We start from the raw sequence: 16,000 nt of genomic DNA on the forward strand, positions 1-16,000 counted from the left end.
CTGTTTATTTTTGCTTTGGTTGCCTTTGGTTTGGAGTCAGATCTAAAAAATCATTACCAAGACTGGTGCTTCAGGGCTGCCATAACAAAGTACTACTACTTGGGTGGCTTGAACAATGGAAATGTCCTATCTCCTCATTCTGGAGGCCAGAAGTCTGAAATCAGGGGGTCAGCAGGGCTGTGAGGGGGAATCTGCTTTATGCCTCTTTCCTGCCTTCTGGTAGCTTGCTGAGAATCCTGGCTTGTGCTGCTTCATTGCAATATCTGCCTTCAGTTCACATGAGGTTCCCCGTGTGTGTGTGTATGTGTGTGTGTGTCCAACTTTTTCTCCTTTTCAAGGACCCCAGGAATATGGATTAAGACCCATCTTAATGTCCTAATGACCTCTACAAAGGTCATTATTGATTACCCCTACAAAGACCCTATCACTGAAATAAGGTCACATTCTGAGGTACCGGGAGATTAAGACTCCATCTCCTTTTTTTTTTTTTTTTTTTAAGCAGAGCTTGAACTCACGACTGTGAGATCAAGACCTAAGCCGAGATCAAGAGTTTGATGCTTAGCCGACTGAGACATCCAGGCGCCCCAGGACTTCATCTCTTTTTGAGGGGACACAGTTCAGTCCGTAACACACCATATCATCACACTTGCTCCTCTGAGGGGGATTCTGGTATAATCTCTATTTTAGAGGTGAGGAAACTGAGGCCTGGAAAAGTTGGATAACGTGTCAAGGTCACACAGTGTGTACGGGCTCTGAAACCCAGGCTCCTACTCACTACGGTGGGCCATATTGGCAGAGTTACTGGAACCAGATCGTTGGTGACAGCGACAAGGAGTGAGGACATTTGGGGCGGGCGAGTGGGATAAGCACGGTCACGGCAAGCGGTGGCAGTGAGGAGAGTGGATCACCTGAGGGGCGGAAGGGAGTGCGCAGTGTGGCCACTTGTGGCGTCCATGGTTTAGGGTGGTCTGAAGGCCAGGTAGAGGTATTTGGGTTTGATGAAAAGGGGGATTAAGTACTTCTATAGGTTCTGGAAAAGGGGGTTGCCCAGATGAGAGGTGATCCCAGGAAACATAAGTTGTATCAAACTAGAAATCAGGTCTGCTTCATTCATCTCTGTATCCTTAGGACCCCCTCCTGGAGCGGGCCCAAGGAAAGTTCTCAATGAATTCTGTGGGGTAAATCAAAGAATACAGGCACAGGATCAGAGTGGGTTGAGACATGAGGCAGGAGGCCATCCAGAGATGCTGTTGCACTGAGACATGTCCCGCCATTTTTGTTTCCTTGTGGGGATCTGCACTCTCTGCCCCCACCCCCACTCTCGGTCGGAATGGGTCTCCTGGAATGGGCTCCAGCACTGGCTTCCAGTGGGGGGTAGGGGCACCTGGCCCAGGTCTGGCCAATCCAAACATCATATTGTCAGTTGGCACTATGCACGATAAAGTCAATGGGACTCACTTGTGGCATTTTGTTTCAGCTCCTGGGAAAGCACTTCTTCTCTTTGGACACAAAACTGCCAGATGTGAAGGAGCTGCAGGCTCATCGTGGCAGAACAGGGGACATTGTGGGACAACCAGGCAATGGCAAGAAAGCAGAACAGAGACAAGGAGAGATGGAGAGAAAACTGGGCCCTGCTGCCCCTGGACTCTGAACCAACATGAGGCATGAACTCCCTTTGTCCCAGCCATGCGTCCTGGACCACGGAACCCAGGAGCGGGCTGTTTAGAGAAGCAGGAGAGCAGCATCTGTGCCAACCCCTCTTAAGTGTAGGGGACGGGGAGCAGGCTGAGCCCCTTGAGCTTGGCCACTCCAATGAAACCTTGCTCAAGAGCACTGCACTCACACAGAAATCAACCCTGGTGGCAGCCACTGGCCCAGAGGTCCCTCAGCAGGGTCACACTGACTGATCCCTGCCACCTTCCCCAGAACCACAGGGCTCTTGGCAGTCAGGCCCAGGAAGGTGTGTTGTCCCCAGTCTTGATTTCCCACCATTTTTTGTTTTCCCGGAACTTGGGACCTCAGCCTCTGATGAGCTGTACTATGTTCTCCCATCCGCATGGGAGAGTGACTTGGCTCGGAAGGTCTGATTCACTGGGGATCTCAGCTTCAGAGCTTAGGCATGAGGCTGAGAAAAAAACAGAAATCTTGGACCAGTACATGAGCACATGGGTGGCTGCGGTTACCACCTCTGACCAATCTCCCCCCACCCCCAGTGCTCACCCTCTAATTACAGGGCACCCCATCACATCGATCTTCCTGGAGCGCACCTGCTTACTTAGCACCTGTGAGCAGTCCCCTTCCCACAGGAGTATACATGCACACAGGCGCACATACTCAGACATACAGATATGCACAGACACATGCAAACACACATGTAGACACAGATTCACGCACAGACATACCAAGACACACACATGTAGACACACACACACACACTCAGGCTCTTCATAGAAACGGGAATAGGACTCGGCTGCCAGAGTCTCTCAGGGAAGGCCCCTTCACCTGCTCGTCTTCGAGGAGCCCCAGGGAAGCTCTAAGAGTTTAACTCAGTCTGAGTCTACACTACCAGTTCAGTGTCCTCTTGCAGCTGCCCTGTGAAGCCTGGAGAAACTGCCACCACCCACCCAGGGATGAAGCTGACAGTGGCTCTGGTGCTGGCTTTTCTGCTGGCTTCTGGCAGCTCTCTTGTTGGTCAGCCCTGCTCCTCGCGCCTCCTTGGAAGGGAGTGCTAGGCTCACCCGGGCCACCACAGGAGCCAGCTCGGGGCCAGGTCTGTGCTGCTGCAGGGCAGAAGGCCCGGCACTGCGCTTGTGGTGGCCCATGAGGCGTGGCGTGTGGTGGGGCTGACGGGAGGAGAGGGCACAGGCAGAGAGCATGTCTTGGCCCAGGGCTTCTGTAACAATACCCACCATGGGAGGAAGCTCTAGAAAGAACATAGAACCAGGAACCAGGCATCCTGCCTCTTGACCCAGATTTTATCTCCAAGTGGCATTGTGGCCTTGGCAAGTCACTTCTTTTCTCTGTGAGTAGTTATCTCCTAACCGAGGATGTCGAATGAGATGTCTACATCTCATTTGGCTCTTCCAAATCTAAGCTCTAAAGAGATCTGATTCCTCCATCTCTCAAATGAATGCGTGAAGTTGACTATATGTGTGTGTATGGTGGTGTGGGGGGACTTCTAGCTAATCTTCTGCCCAATGTACTTGGAGATTTTCTTCAGAAGGGATAAGATGTGGTTACCTCTGCCCTTAGCCCGCTCATTTGCTCTGGACTTACTCAACCTGATATTGAAGTCTTCAGTCCTTCTGGTCTGTGCCTGAAGAGACCATGAGGAATGACTTAATCTGCCTGAGGGCTTCTTAGATGATGCAAAAGAAAGAATTAGAGACGAACCGGTAAGTTCCATTTTCTTGCCTTTTAATTGGGAGAAGGTTAGGAGGGAGGGGGAATCAGATGAATCTGTTTCTCCTCATCTTGTAGTGGGTCAGTCTTGAGGGTGGACTTGAGGGAAAGCGAAACTGGGTTCTCAGAGTCCCTCCCCTGGTTCAGGGCAGGTAAAGTATGTTTCTTGTTTCCAGTAGAGCAACCAAGCTTGGACTCAGGTGAGGACTCAGTGAACGCTATCCAACTAGATTCAGTGTGTGTGTGTGTGTGTGTGTGTGTGTGTGTGTGTGTGTGTGTGTGTGTGTGTGTGTGTGACAGTAGGTAAACTTCCCACATACCGGTGCCTCAGAAAAATCACAGGTTTCTCCTCCCAGATTGTACCAGGTCCTCAACAGAGATTTGTTCGGTAGCTGATGGGAAAACATATACTGGGCTCTATTTATTTTCCATAGCTTGGCTCCCACCCATCAATTTGTTTTTTTTCTACTATGTGAACAAAAGGAATATAACAGGGCAACTGAACTTGTCAGCCAGTTGAGGAATTGAAATTTACTTAAATCCTCATATTCAAGTGGAGTTTGTCATGTGGTGTGATAGGTTGGATGATGGTCCCCCAAAGATGTCCATGTCTTAATCCCTGAACCTGTTATTATGTTGCCTTCCATGCTAAAGAGACTTCGCAAATGTGACTAGGTTAAGGGTTTGGGGATAAGGATTAGCCTGGATTATCCAGGTACCTTACAGATCGCAAGGATCCTTGTAAGAAGGAAGCAGGAGCATCAGAGTCAAAGAGCTATAGGATCAGAAACAGAGATCAGAGAGGAGGGAAGTGACAGTGCTGCTGACTTTGAAGGTGAAGAAAGGGGCCAAGAGGTAAAGAATGCAGGCAGCCTCTAGAAGCTGGAAAACGCAAGGAAATGGATTCCCCCCTTGAGGCTTCCGTGGGAACGCTGCTTTATTGTCATCCTGATTTTAGCTGAGCAGAACTGATTTTAGAATCGCGGGATAACAATTTCATGTCGTTAAGCTTCATTTTTGTGGCAGTCTGTTATAGCAGCAATAGGAAGCTAATACGTATGGTAAGCACTAATTATTAGTTATGCAGAGTTGGAAAAATTCCCTGCGGCTGGGTCCCATTGGGCCTGGGATCCAGGACCCACCTGGATATAGCAGAGAAGGAGTACCACCTTCTCTCTTTATCACTGTGGCCAGCACATTTCTCCAACCCAAATTCAAATTCAGTTGTTACAACAATGTAAACACAGTCTGAGAGACTGGGCTCTGTCTCTAAGCCTGAGCTTCCTGCCGGGAGCTGCTGACCCCACCCGGCGGCACCTTGTGTAGGATGCTGAGTCTCTCTGTTACTGCTGGAAGGGACGTAGACATTATCGAGTCCTTTCCGGGAATCCCACCTATTTCCTGAAAGCTGAGCATCCACATCTACCCTACTCTTCTGTGCGCATAACCCTAAACCTCAGGAAAACACTTGTCTGTGTTCCTACGAGTATGCCCTTTTATGTGCAAACTGACGAACAGGATTCATAAGCATCTGTTTCATCCCTTTGGCATTCTCCACATCTATTGCTCCTCCACGCTGGCTTTTAAGTGAAGTTCCACGATCCCTTTCTTTATCATAAACCACGGCAAATCTCCATCCCCAGTGGGACACAAGTTCTTCTTGGAGTGTTAGTGCTTAGAGCCTCAGGGTCAGTGGGATTGTTAGGTCCCCACACAGAGAGGGCTTGCTGCCCTATTGAAGGGAATCATTTCCAGCCTCACTGCTTCTGATTGCCATCCTAACCCCCACATTTCACAGTAATCTCCAGGACCCCAGAGAGTACATGATGCAATGCAAGTCAGCTCACGCTGGACTCCCATTCCTTTGCTGATGGTTCTCTTTTTTTGTACTGTTGTCTGGAATGGTCTTTTCTTTAATTCTATTGCCACTTCCTCATCATCTCCGATCTGGACTTGCCTGGGAATCCATTTCTCTCATTGATCATCCCTTGATTGGGTCCTCCCACTGACTGGTTCTTACATTATGGTCATTCACTCACAAACCTCTTGTTGAATGCACATTTCGTGTCAAGCACTGTTCTTGGCACTGGGGATAGCTCCCTGAAGAAAACAGACAAAAACCCCTATCCTCATGAAGGTATTTATATTTTAGTGAGGGGAGAGAAATAATCAACCAAAGAAAGAGGTAAAATATAAAGTGTATAGCGTCCAAAATCTATAAAGAACTCATTAAACTTAACAGCCAAAAAACAAATAATCCAGCTGAAGAAAAGGGCAGAAGACATGACTAGACATTTTTCCAAAGAAGATATACAATAGCTAACAGGCCCATAAAAAGATGCTCAACATCACTCAGCATCATGGAAATCCAAATCAAAACCGCAATGAGATATCACCTCATACCTGTCAGAATGGCTAAAATTAACAACACAGGAAACAACAGATACTGGTCAGGATGCAGAGAAAGGGGAACCCTCTTGCACTGTTGGTGGGAATGCAAACTGGTTCATCCACTCCCGAAAAACAGTATGGAGTTTCCTCAGAAAGTTAAAAATAGAACTACCGTATGACCCAGCATTGCATTATGAGGTATTTACCCAAAGGATACGAAAATACACATTTGAAGGGGTACATGCACCTCGATGTTTATAGCAGCATTATCAACAATAGTCAGACTATGGAGAGAGCCCAAATGTCCATCGACTGATGAATGAGATAAAGAAGATGTGGTATATATATACAATGGGATATTACTCATCCATCAAAAAAAAATGGAATCTTGTCATTTGCAATGACGTGGTTGGAGCTAGAGTGTATTACACTAAGAAAAATAAGTCAGTCAGAGAAAGACAAATGCCATATGATTTCACTGATATGTGGAATTTAAGAAACAAAACAGATGGATATAGGGGAAAGGGGGAAAAAAGAGAGAGGGAAGCAAACCATAAAAGACTCTTAAGGATAGAGAACAAACTGAGGGTTGATGGAGGGAGGTGGTGGGGGAGGGGCTAAATGGGTGATGGGCATTAAGGAGGGCTCTTGGGATGAGCACTCGATGTTGTATGTAAGTGATGAATCACTAAATTCTACTCCCAAAACCAGTATTCCACTATATGTTAACTGAATAGAATTTAAATAAAAATTTGAAAAAAGAATATATTAGATGATAAACACCACAGAGAAAAACAAAGGCAGAGGTAGCATGAGGTATTGATTTTAATTTGAATGGACAGGAAAGGCCTCACTGGAGAGGTAATACTTCAGCCCCGATCTGAAGGAAGTGAGAGAGAGTGTGAGGTGTCTGAGGGATGGGTACTCCAGGAGGAGGGGCTCTTAGGATCTGGTCATAGAGCTCTTTTTAGTTTTTATATAAGTATGTGTTGTCTTAAATTATTCTAGCAACCAATATTTCAGGAAACAACAAATTAAGGTCCTGTTGGCCAACATATAAGAGATGCTGCCAGGCTGTGGTTCTCAAATAGAGCGTGCATCAGAATCACCTAGAGGTATTTTTTTTTGTTGTTTTTTGTTTTTTGTTTTATTTTATTATGTTATGTTAGTCACCATACAGCACATCGTTAGTTTTTGATGTGGTGATCCACGATCCATTGTTTTCGTATAACACCCAGTGCTCCATGCAGTACGTGCCCTCCTTAATACCCATCACCGGGCTAACCCATCCCCCCACCCCCCTCCCCTCTAGAACCCTCAGTTTGTTTCTCAGAGTCCATAGTCTCTCATGGTTCATCTCTCCCTCCGATTTCCCTCCCTTCATTTTTCCCTTCCCTCGCCTAGAGGTTTTGATGAAACAGCCCTTGAGTTTCTCATCAGTATATCTGAGGTGAAGCCCAAAAAATTGCATTTCAAACAAGTTCCCAGGTGATGCGGATATTACTGATGTTGGGGACCATATTTTGAGAAGCACTCCCCTAAGGCAACTTGCGAATCTCCCTAAACATGCTCTGGGAATCTTAGGGTTTGGCTCCATGACCACTCCTGGTACTTAGGCGATTTGAATGGACTAAATAAACCACTCCTACTTATCAACATATTTGAACCTCAGCAAAGCACAGATTGAACGCTCTCGTCCATCCTGAGTGTGTTAGCCCAGCCTAGAGGGAGTCCATTTTATTAAAGACTCTCACCCCTTCCTTCCAAATATAAGGCTTAGTGCTGGCTTAAACCTCATTTATTTTACTAAAATGTACCCAATTTTAACAAATTCACCGCTTTTAACTTGCTTTAACGTTTCTCTAATCTGCACATTGTGAGAACAATAAGGTTGATATTTCTATCCCTTTCCTTGTTGCCCTGCACTAGCACACTTTATACGCTAAATCGTTGGTAAATTAATAGAATGAAATTGCAGACTCATCGGTTCCGCTGGGAGGGATGAAGAAGTTGCATTTTCTAACTGGAACTCTTCATCCTTGAAATGACTCATTTTCCCCAGAGATGAAAAACAAACAAACAAAATAATGGGGCTCTGTTCCCTGTTCCCCCTTTCCAGGGAAAGGAGACAAACAAGGAATGGAATAATAGAATGGATAATCTGAGTTCACCTCTGCAGAGGATTCCTGCATGTGGGTTCAAGGAACCCAGGCCCTAGGGTGGAAGGCACTGGTCTAGAGCACCTGCAAATAGCTTCAATCAGCTTGACATCCTGTCCTCTCAGAGGCAGTGATCACTGATCTCAGCTGATGTTCAGGGAAACCTAACACCCCTTCTGATGCCCTTGGCAATGCTCTATAAACAGGGATGTCATCTTAAAGAAGTTAGATGGACCTGCATGGATGTCTCCATAGCCTTGGTCCTGACATGGTAGGAATTTACTGCCATGGGATCATCTCTTATTTTCTACGTCTGTTTTAGCAAAACATCGCACAACACTGTTAAGAAGCCAGCAGGGTCTGGTCTTTAGGATGCCAGAGCCTCAGGACATGCTCATCCTACCCCTAACCTCCAATCCCAGGCTAGGCTGAGTGTGAAATGTGTCCCTCCTCCTCTGCTTCATGGCCAGAAGCCTGATGTTGTTGTCAGGAGGCAAGAATCTTTACCAGCTAAGTCTGGAGGTATTCACCCTAAGATTGAAATCAGACATGCCTGGGTCAGAATCCTGATTGTGCCTCTGCCCTGTTCTATGACGCTAGACAAGTCATTTGTCCATATTGATACTTATTTGTTGTGAGGGTCAATGAAAAAAATATATTGGGATGTTCCCAACACGGTGCATGGCCACAGGAATTTTTAGTTTCTTTGCTTCTCCTCTTCTTGTTATTTCTCCCAGGTAGACAGCTCTTAAGGTCTAAGAACTAAGTGCATGTTAGATGGTATTTTCTCTCACATAACAACAATCAGTGGTTGGTATACCTCTGGCCCATCAGTCATCTCCAGACTGGCTGGGCAGGCTCATTTGCAGACAAAATAGATTCACCAAGAATTATTTGCAGTGACTTTACTGAGATATTCCTACAAGTTAGTTGAAGTTTTTACATGTGACCTAATGCATAGACAGTACATGATCATTAAGAATAAAACACTAAAAATATCTGTCTGTTCTCTAGGAAAGCACGTAAATTGTTCATTATTGAAAGAATGGAACCCTGCTTGAACTTGCACACAATGATTCCTGGGCTTCAGGCTTTGTTATTGCTGGCCTCTCTCCTTTCTCCAACGCTATGGCTATTCATGGGTCTCAGCTGAAGGTTAGGTTTCTCAGATTATCTGCTCCTTTGGAAAAAGTGAACTCAAACATTTATCCACAAACACCGTGAGAATGCCAAAGGATCCCTTAGGTTTTTAGCCCTTTAATTGCTGATTTTAATTGTTGGTTGTGTTTTTAAACACATGTTAATTTTTGTTTGGGGTGGTGGATGAAGTTTCAGTGCAATTCAGAGCTTGACTGTAGGAACAATGGCTTAGAGATTAGATACAAGACTGGCACATGTTTGAAAGCATGGCAACCAGAACCTAAAAAAACATGGTCAGCACTTCTACTGCGCAAAAAAGTTGACCTGTCACTGAGCATCTTTACCAGTGGAACAGAGCCTCCTATCAGAATCAAACTATTTTTGAAAGTTACATTATTATATTGGCAGGCATTCATACTGTCCACAAAATACCTGGAAATATTCATTATTTCTAATATTAGCTACAGCCAACATTTGCTATCTTATTAATTACCATACACATTTCCAGATGTTAATTTTTTGGTCACCTGACCACTCAGTGTGTAGGTAGGTAACCACCGCCAAAAATGGGAAAAACGGAGGAACAGCATATTGGCAAATCAGTCAAAAAAAAAAAAAAAAAAAGACCAACCCAACTTTTTAAATTAGGGTTGATGATTAATAGTGCAGCAATGTCCCCAATAGCCAAAATATGGAAAGAGCCCAGATGTCCATTGACAGATGAATGAAGATAAAGGAATATTACTCAGCCATCAAAAAGAATGAAATCTTGTCATTTGCAATGATGTGGATAGAACTAGAGGGTATTATGCTAACCAAAATAAGTCAGTCAGAGAAAGACAAATATCATATGATTGCACTCATATGTGGAATTTAAGAAACAAAACAGATGAACATAGGGGAAGGGAAGGAAAAATAAATAAGATGAAAATAGAGAGGGAGGCAAACCATAAAAGATGCTAAACTCTAAGGAACAGACTGAGGGTTGCTGGAGGGGAGGTGGGTGGGGGGTTGGGTAATTGGGTGATGGGCATTAAGGAGGGCACTTAACGTAATGATCACTGGGTGTTATACGAAACTGATAAATCCCTAAATTCTACCCCTGAAACTAATAATACACTGTATGTTAACTAAATTGAATTTCAATAGAAAAATAATGTATGGAATAAAAACTTGACTACACTTTGCTGCAGAGGAAGCCGAAGGTCTGGTTGAAGATGTGGTCGAAAGCACACTCAAAAAGGGTGTAGAGTCAATGAATCTTCAAGCGGAAGCCCACACAATTTTACTAATAAGGTGTCAGTGTAGATCTCCCTAAATTTTTTAATTCACCACGCAAGTCTGAGTCTGTAAATCTGCTCGGTGGGAATTGCCAATGTCACTTTTGCCTTCAAATGACTTTCCTCGTATGGTGTTGCTTTGCTTTTCAACATCCTATACCACGGAGACTGCCGAGAGCTTGAAGGGGAAACATTGTGCAGAATTTTATGCTCATTTCTCTGTAGCTCCCCCTTTTCTAGAATCTTGACCCTCAGGTCATACTGCTTTGGTTACTCACCAACCCCTTCAAACATCTGATTTCTGTATTTTATCTAGATTTCCTACTTGTTCTTGGGGGAAGTGTTGGTCTCCAAAAGCTATACCATCATAGGCAGGAGTGGAAGTTCGAAGGACTTTTCTTCTGGCACTTGATGTCGTTCATAATTTTGGGAAATTTCTCACGGATTATCACTTCAAATATTTATTATGCCATTATTTTCACTCATTTACCTTGTGGGTTATAAATATTCATATGTTAAACCTTTTAAGTTGATCACAGAGCAAGGAGTGGCACAACCAGGTCAACTAGCGGGACTTCCATATAATAGGAAATGTTCAGTGAGATAACTGAACACAACTCTTAAGGTTTGAAACTCCACGTGGCACCATTTCATGTCCAGGCTGGGGTCTCCCGGAACATTTGCAAAATACCGTTGGCCACCAGGAAGAGACCTTCCTGCGATTCCTGGATGCAATGGTCCAAGTGACTAAAAAATGAGTTTCTCTCGGATTTGTGCTAGTTCATGACAACTAAGCAACTCTTCTTTTTTTGGTAAAAGAGGGCTCTGCACAGTCATGCCAGGTGTATTTAATGATCATCTCTTCAGATTTCACACCCATGGAGCAGGACATGAAAAATTGAGGGCAACATAGGCTGATGAAATTATGAGCCCCAGAGTAGATCCTAAGTTGAGGGTTGACTTTTGAGGGCAGATGTAATAGATAAATAATCATGTTGATGGTGTGTGGAAGGAAAAGTGTGGAAGATTCAGTGGATAAAGATAGGGAGGAGGTGAAGATGACCCAAAGTGCCTTTTCTGGAGGGGAAGGACACTGTCTGGATCTATGGTTCCCGTTAAACAGGTGATCTGAATAAGACACTGTACTTCATGTTTTACATACATACTATTATTTAATTTCTATAATTTTCTTTTAAAGAAAGAGTGGTCTCCACATGCTGAAATTTAGAAAGATTAAAAGACTGTCCCAAGGTGACATAGTCCATAAGCCCCAGAGCTGGAGAAGTAGATCCATGCTTCAAATCCTTGATTTACTCACCAGTCTCCCTGCCTCTTCCCCATTGATGTTGGGAAGGCATCAGGACACCCAGCTCAGGCTGTCCCACAGGTAGACAGATTCAAAACTGGAATGACAGACCAGTTTTTTCCCTTCAATGATACCAAACTATTTCCCTGTTGTTGCTACAACTCCCTTCCTTGGAATTATCTTTATTTTTGTCACTATCAGTTATGGGAAATTAGGATTTCTCAGTACAGAAACAAATGTCAGATGTCAAGGAGTTACATTGGTTTAAAAAAAAAACAACACTCTGGGGCACCTGGGTGGCTCAGTCGCTAAGCGTCTGCCTTCGGCTCAGGTCATGATCCCAGGGTCCTGGGATCGAGCCCCGCATCGGGCTCCCTGCTCGGTGGGAAGCCTGCTTCTCCCTCTCCCACTCCCCCTGCTTGTGTTCCCTCTCTTGCTGTGTCTTTCTCTGTCATGTAAATAAATAAAATCTTAAAAAAAAAAAACAAACAACTCTGTTTGTCACCATAGGCCTATGGTCATCCCAGTTCATCTGTCAGTCAAAGCACTGTCCATAATGAAAATGAAATACATCATCTGAGATTGGATCAAGCACACAGACTGAGCATGAATTTAATCACTGCCTATCCTTTACAATCCCCCCAATTAACAAAAATGATATTAAAATAACAAAGCAGTAAACTCAACAGTGTGGGTGAGGGGAGTGACAACATTTACTTACAAGTTTTTTTTTTAAGATTTTACTTATTTGAGAGAGAAAGAATGAGAGAGAGAGCACATGAGAGGAGGGAGGGACGGAGGAAGAAGCAGACTCCCTGCCGAGCAGGGAGCCCGACGGGGGACTCGATCCCGGGACTCCAGGATCATGACCTGAGCCGAAGGCAGTCACTTAACCAACTGAGCCACCCAGGCGCCCTGATTACAAGTTTTTAAGATGTCCTGGTCAATAAAGAGCAGATAAGATAATGTCTACAGAGAAATGAAATCAGAGGAAACTGAAGTCCAAGCACGTGCTGGAGAAAGACCCTGTAGAGTGAGGTGCTTTTTGTACAAAAGAAGAATTGAGACTTAAGTAGGATTTGAATAATTATTAGAGCTGAAAATAAGAAAGGATGAGAACAGAGACACATGACCAGAATGGGACAACCTCACTAACATTCTCTCTGTCTTTGCCCGGCATGTGGTGTTTCACCATAGAAGACAGAAAGAAAAGTTGTACAGCTTTCTTTAGGTAAAGATTTTCTTTCGGTACATTAATTACAAGGGCAGCTGAGGAGGCTGAAGTGATATAACATCACACAATATTGTGTAGGATCAATCTCCAATGAGCCATGAATTAGTAGAATTTCTGACCGCTGGTAATGGTGTTGATCACATGCTTTTGAAGACATCGAGAGTATTCATGAAGAAAATGTAGAACACTGGGGCCTTAGAGTTTGTTGACACTTTAATCTTTTCTCAATATGACCCATAGTCCTGTCCAGGATGGGGCTTCTCTCTTCCCTTTGTAATTCTGCAGGTTACACATTTTCCCACATACAATCACTTAGCTACAAATAGACTACTCTAGTGTTTTTCAGTGTCCAATAAAGGAAATAGAAATCACTCTACGTATATTGGACGAGGAGAATTTCATCCAGGAGTTGGTAATAAAGGTGTTTGAAGGACTAGTAAGGAAGGGAATACATTACCCAAAAAATATAAAAACACTAATTCGAAGGGAGACATGCACCCCTATGCTTATGGCAGCATTACTTACTCTAGCCAAATTACGCAAGCTGCTCAGGTGTCCATCAATAGATGAATGTCCAAGGAAGATGTGGTATATATGTATACAATAGAATATGATTCAGCCATAAAAAGAATGAAATCTTGCTATTTGCAACAACATGGCTACAGCTAGAGAGTATAATGCTGAATAAGCAAAATAAGTCAAAGAAAGACGAACACCATATGATTTCATTCATTTTCATTGATATGTGGAATTTAAGAAACAAAATAAATGAGCAAAGGAAAAGAGAGGGAGAGAGAGAGAGAGGGAGAAACCAAAAAACAGACTCAACTATAGAAAACGAACTGCTGGTTACCAGAGGGAGGTGGGTGGGGGATGGGTGAAATAGGTGAAGGGGATTAAGAGTACACTTATCACAATGAACCCTGAGTAATGTATAGAACTGTTAAATCATTATATTGTACACCTGAAACTAATCTAGCACCCTATATTAACTATGCTGGAGTTAAAATTAAAAACTTAAATAAAATTAAAAAAGAAGAAAGGGAATACAAAGTGTATCCATTGATTGAAAATTGCAGGAAGACACTTCCACCCCTAGAATTGGAAGAGAAAAAAAAAAATGGTGTTGCCCAGACCTTATGACTTCAGGTGAAGTGTACGCTGCTTTTGCTGGTACCAAGCTGCCTGAGTGAGAACTCAGAAGCCCATACGTGACAATCATCATTGCAGACGCTGCGGTTGCCAAGCTGTTGTGGGTACTTTGGACACTGCTTCTACAATTACTGCAAGAAGTGTCATCAAAGCCTGGGAATCATGGCTTCTGCCTTCTTCCCACCTTCAGACCCCCATCAGTGCCCTCCATTGGAGGACCACACAAGGCAGCACCGGCAAGAGAGACTGGGATATATAACTCACCTTCAGTTCTAGCAATAGAGACATGAGTAGGACGAAGCAACTCTGGAACTAAGAAAACATAGAGCCTATCTGGCGCACAGCGATTTAATCTACAGAGTCATTATCTCCAGCCGGTTGGAAGCCATTTGTCTGATCCTTGGAAGAGTTAATAGTTGATAGTTTGCTGCCCACAGATGATAAACAAACTTAATCACCTTAATAAACAAAGAGTCTTGGGGACATTATGGTGAGTATTAGCTCATCAGCTTCCTGGCACACATCACAAGTCCTGAGGTTATTTGGCCTCCTTCTTCATGCAGCAATTCCAAAATTTAGAAACAACTTATACCACAGGGTAACTACTTTTCTCCCTAGGCCAAAGATGGAGAAAGTCTGCTTATTTTCATCATCCTAAGTGGCATCTGGGTGCCATTTACCTGAGTGTTTGCAGAGGACTCAAACACCTGATTGAGAGGTACCTTTGGTAGGGTTGTGACTTGCTGTCCTCAAGTTTCTTGTTCATATGTGGGCCTGACTTACAATGAGGAGCACGTACCTCAGGGATGGAGCTGCACACTTGCTTGACTGTGGGGATGGTCAAGAAGAGTTGTTAGCACCTGGCCTTGAGTGCTGCAAGGTAGCCCCTCTGGAATTGCTTTATGTGGGAACAAGTTCCCAAGAAAGAACAGATGCATTGACAAGAGTCTCACCTTGGTCTGGTAGCCTTGACTCTAGCTTAAAAGGAGCTTGGAATGAAAGAATAGTCCCTGACATTTAAGTGTCTTCTCATGGAAGAAAATCCCTGGAGGGATGTCTCATGGGCCCATGACAATATCATATGGACAGAGCCCTGCAGTCACTTGAATGAAACCTGCATGCCATCATGACACTGAGAGGGCTTTAGGCCACACTAGGCCTGGTCACTGCAGTTTTCTTAGTTTTTGTTTGCCATTGATTTGTGTATGACCTTGTCAGAGCTCTGGAGTTGGGGTGGAATATGTGGTTGTAAATTGATGTTTAGGACTTTGGGTATCTATTGGAAAATTTGTCCCATAAATTGAGACCAGCCTGAGTCATTGTTGAGTAGAATTCTCCAAAAGAGACTGTATACCAAAATAAATGGATCAACATATAACAATAAGAGGATCTGGGAAAAGGTGTAAGGTCTTCTTCTAGTGGATATGTCATTGCAATGTTTCTACAAGTTTGAAGTTATTTCTAAATACAAAATGGAAACTGCTCCCGAGGCAAAATGTGTTGTGTTGAACACCGCTTCTGCCTTTTCAGGAAAGGAGGCCTTAGGCCATCCAGAGAATGCACATGATATAGCTCGGTCATGGGAGTACCTGCTGATGGGAGATGATGTATGAAGTCAATTTACAGGGGGACAAAGCTTCCCCAAACTCTTGTGTCCCAAATGACACCTGAGCTGGATTCCCAGCATTATAAGCTGTGCAAGTAGGGCAGTGCACACAATGAGAAAATTCACAAGCAAACCAAGCATTTCTGATATTTTCCTACCTTCTTTCTAGGTTAAGACGCAGAAAAGAGATGGAGATATCACAGGACTACCACTTCATGGCAAGAGTTGGTGAATAAGGTGGAAAAAAAAGTCTCTGATGCCCAGTGGGCTTTCCCATGGTGTGGACCTCCCTTTGCTGGTCACAGCTTGTAGCGGAAGTCTGAGCATGCA

The sequence above is a fragment of the Zalophus californianus genome, chromosome 11 (assembly GCF_009762305.2).
Source record: "Zalophus californianus isolate mZalCal1 chromosome 11, mZalCal1.pri.v2, whole genome shotgun sequence".
Classification (NCBI taxonomy): domain Eukaryota; kingdom Metazoa; phylum Chordata; class Mammalia; order Carnivora; family Otariidae; genus Zalophus; species Zalophus californianus.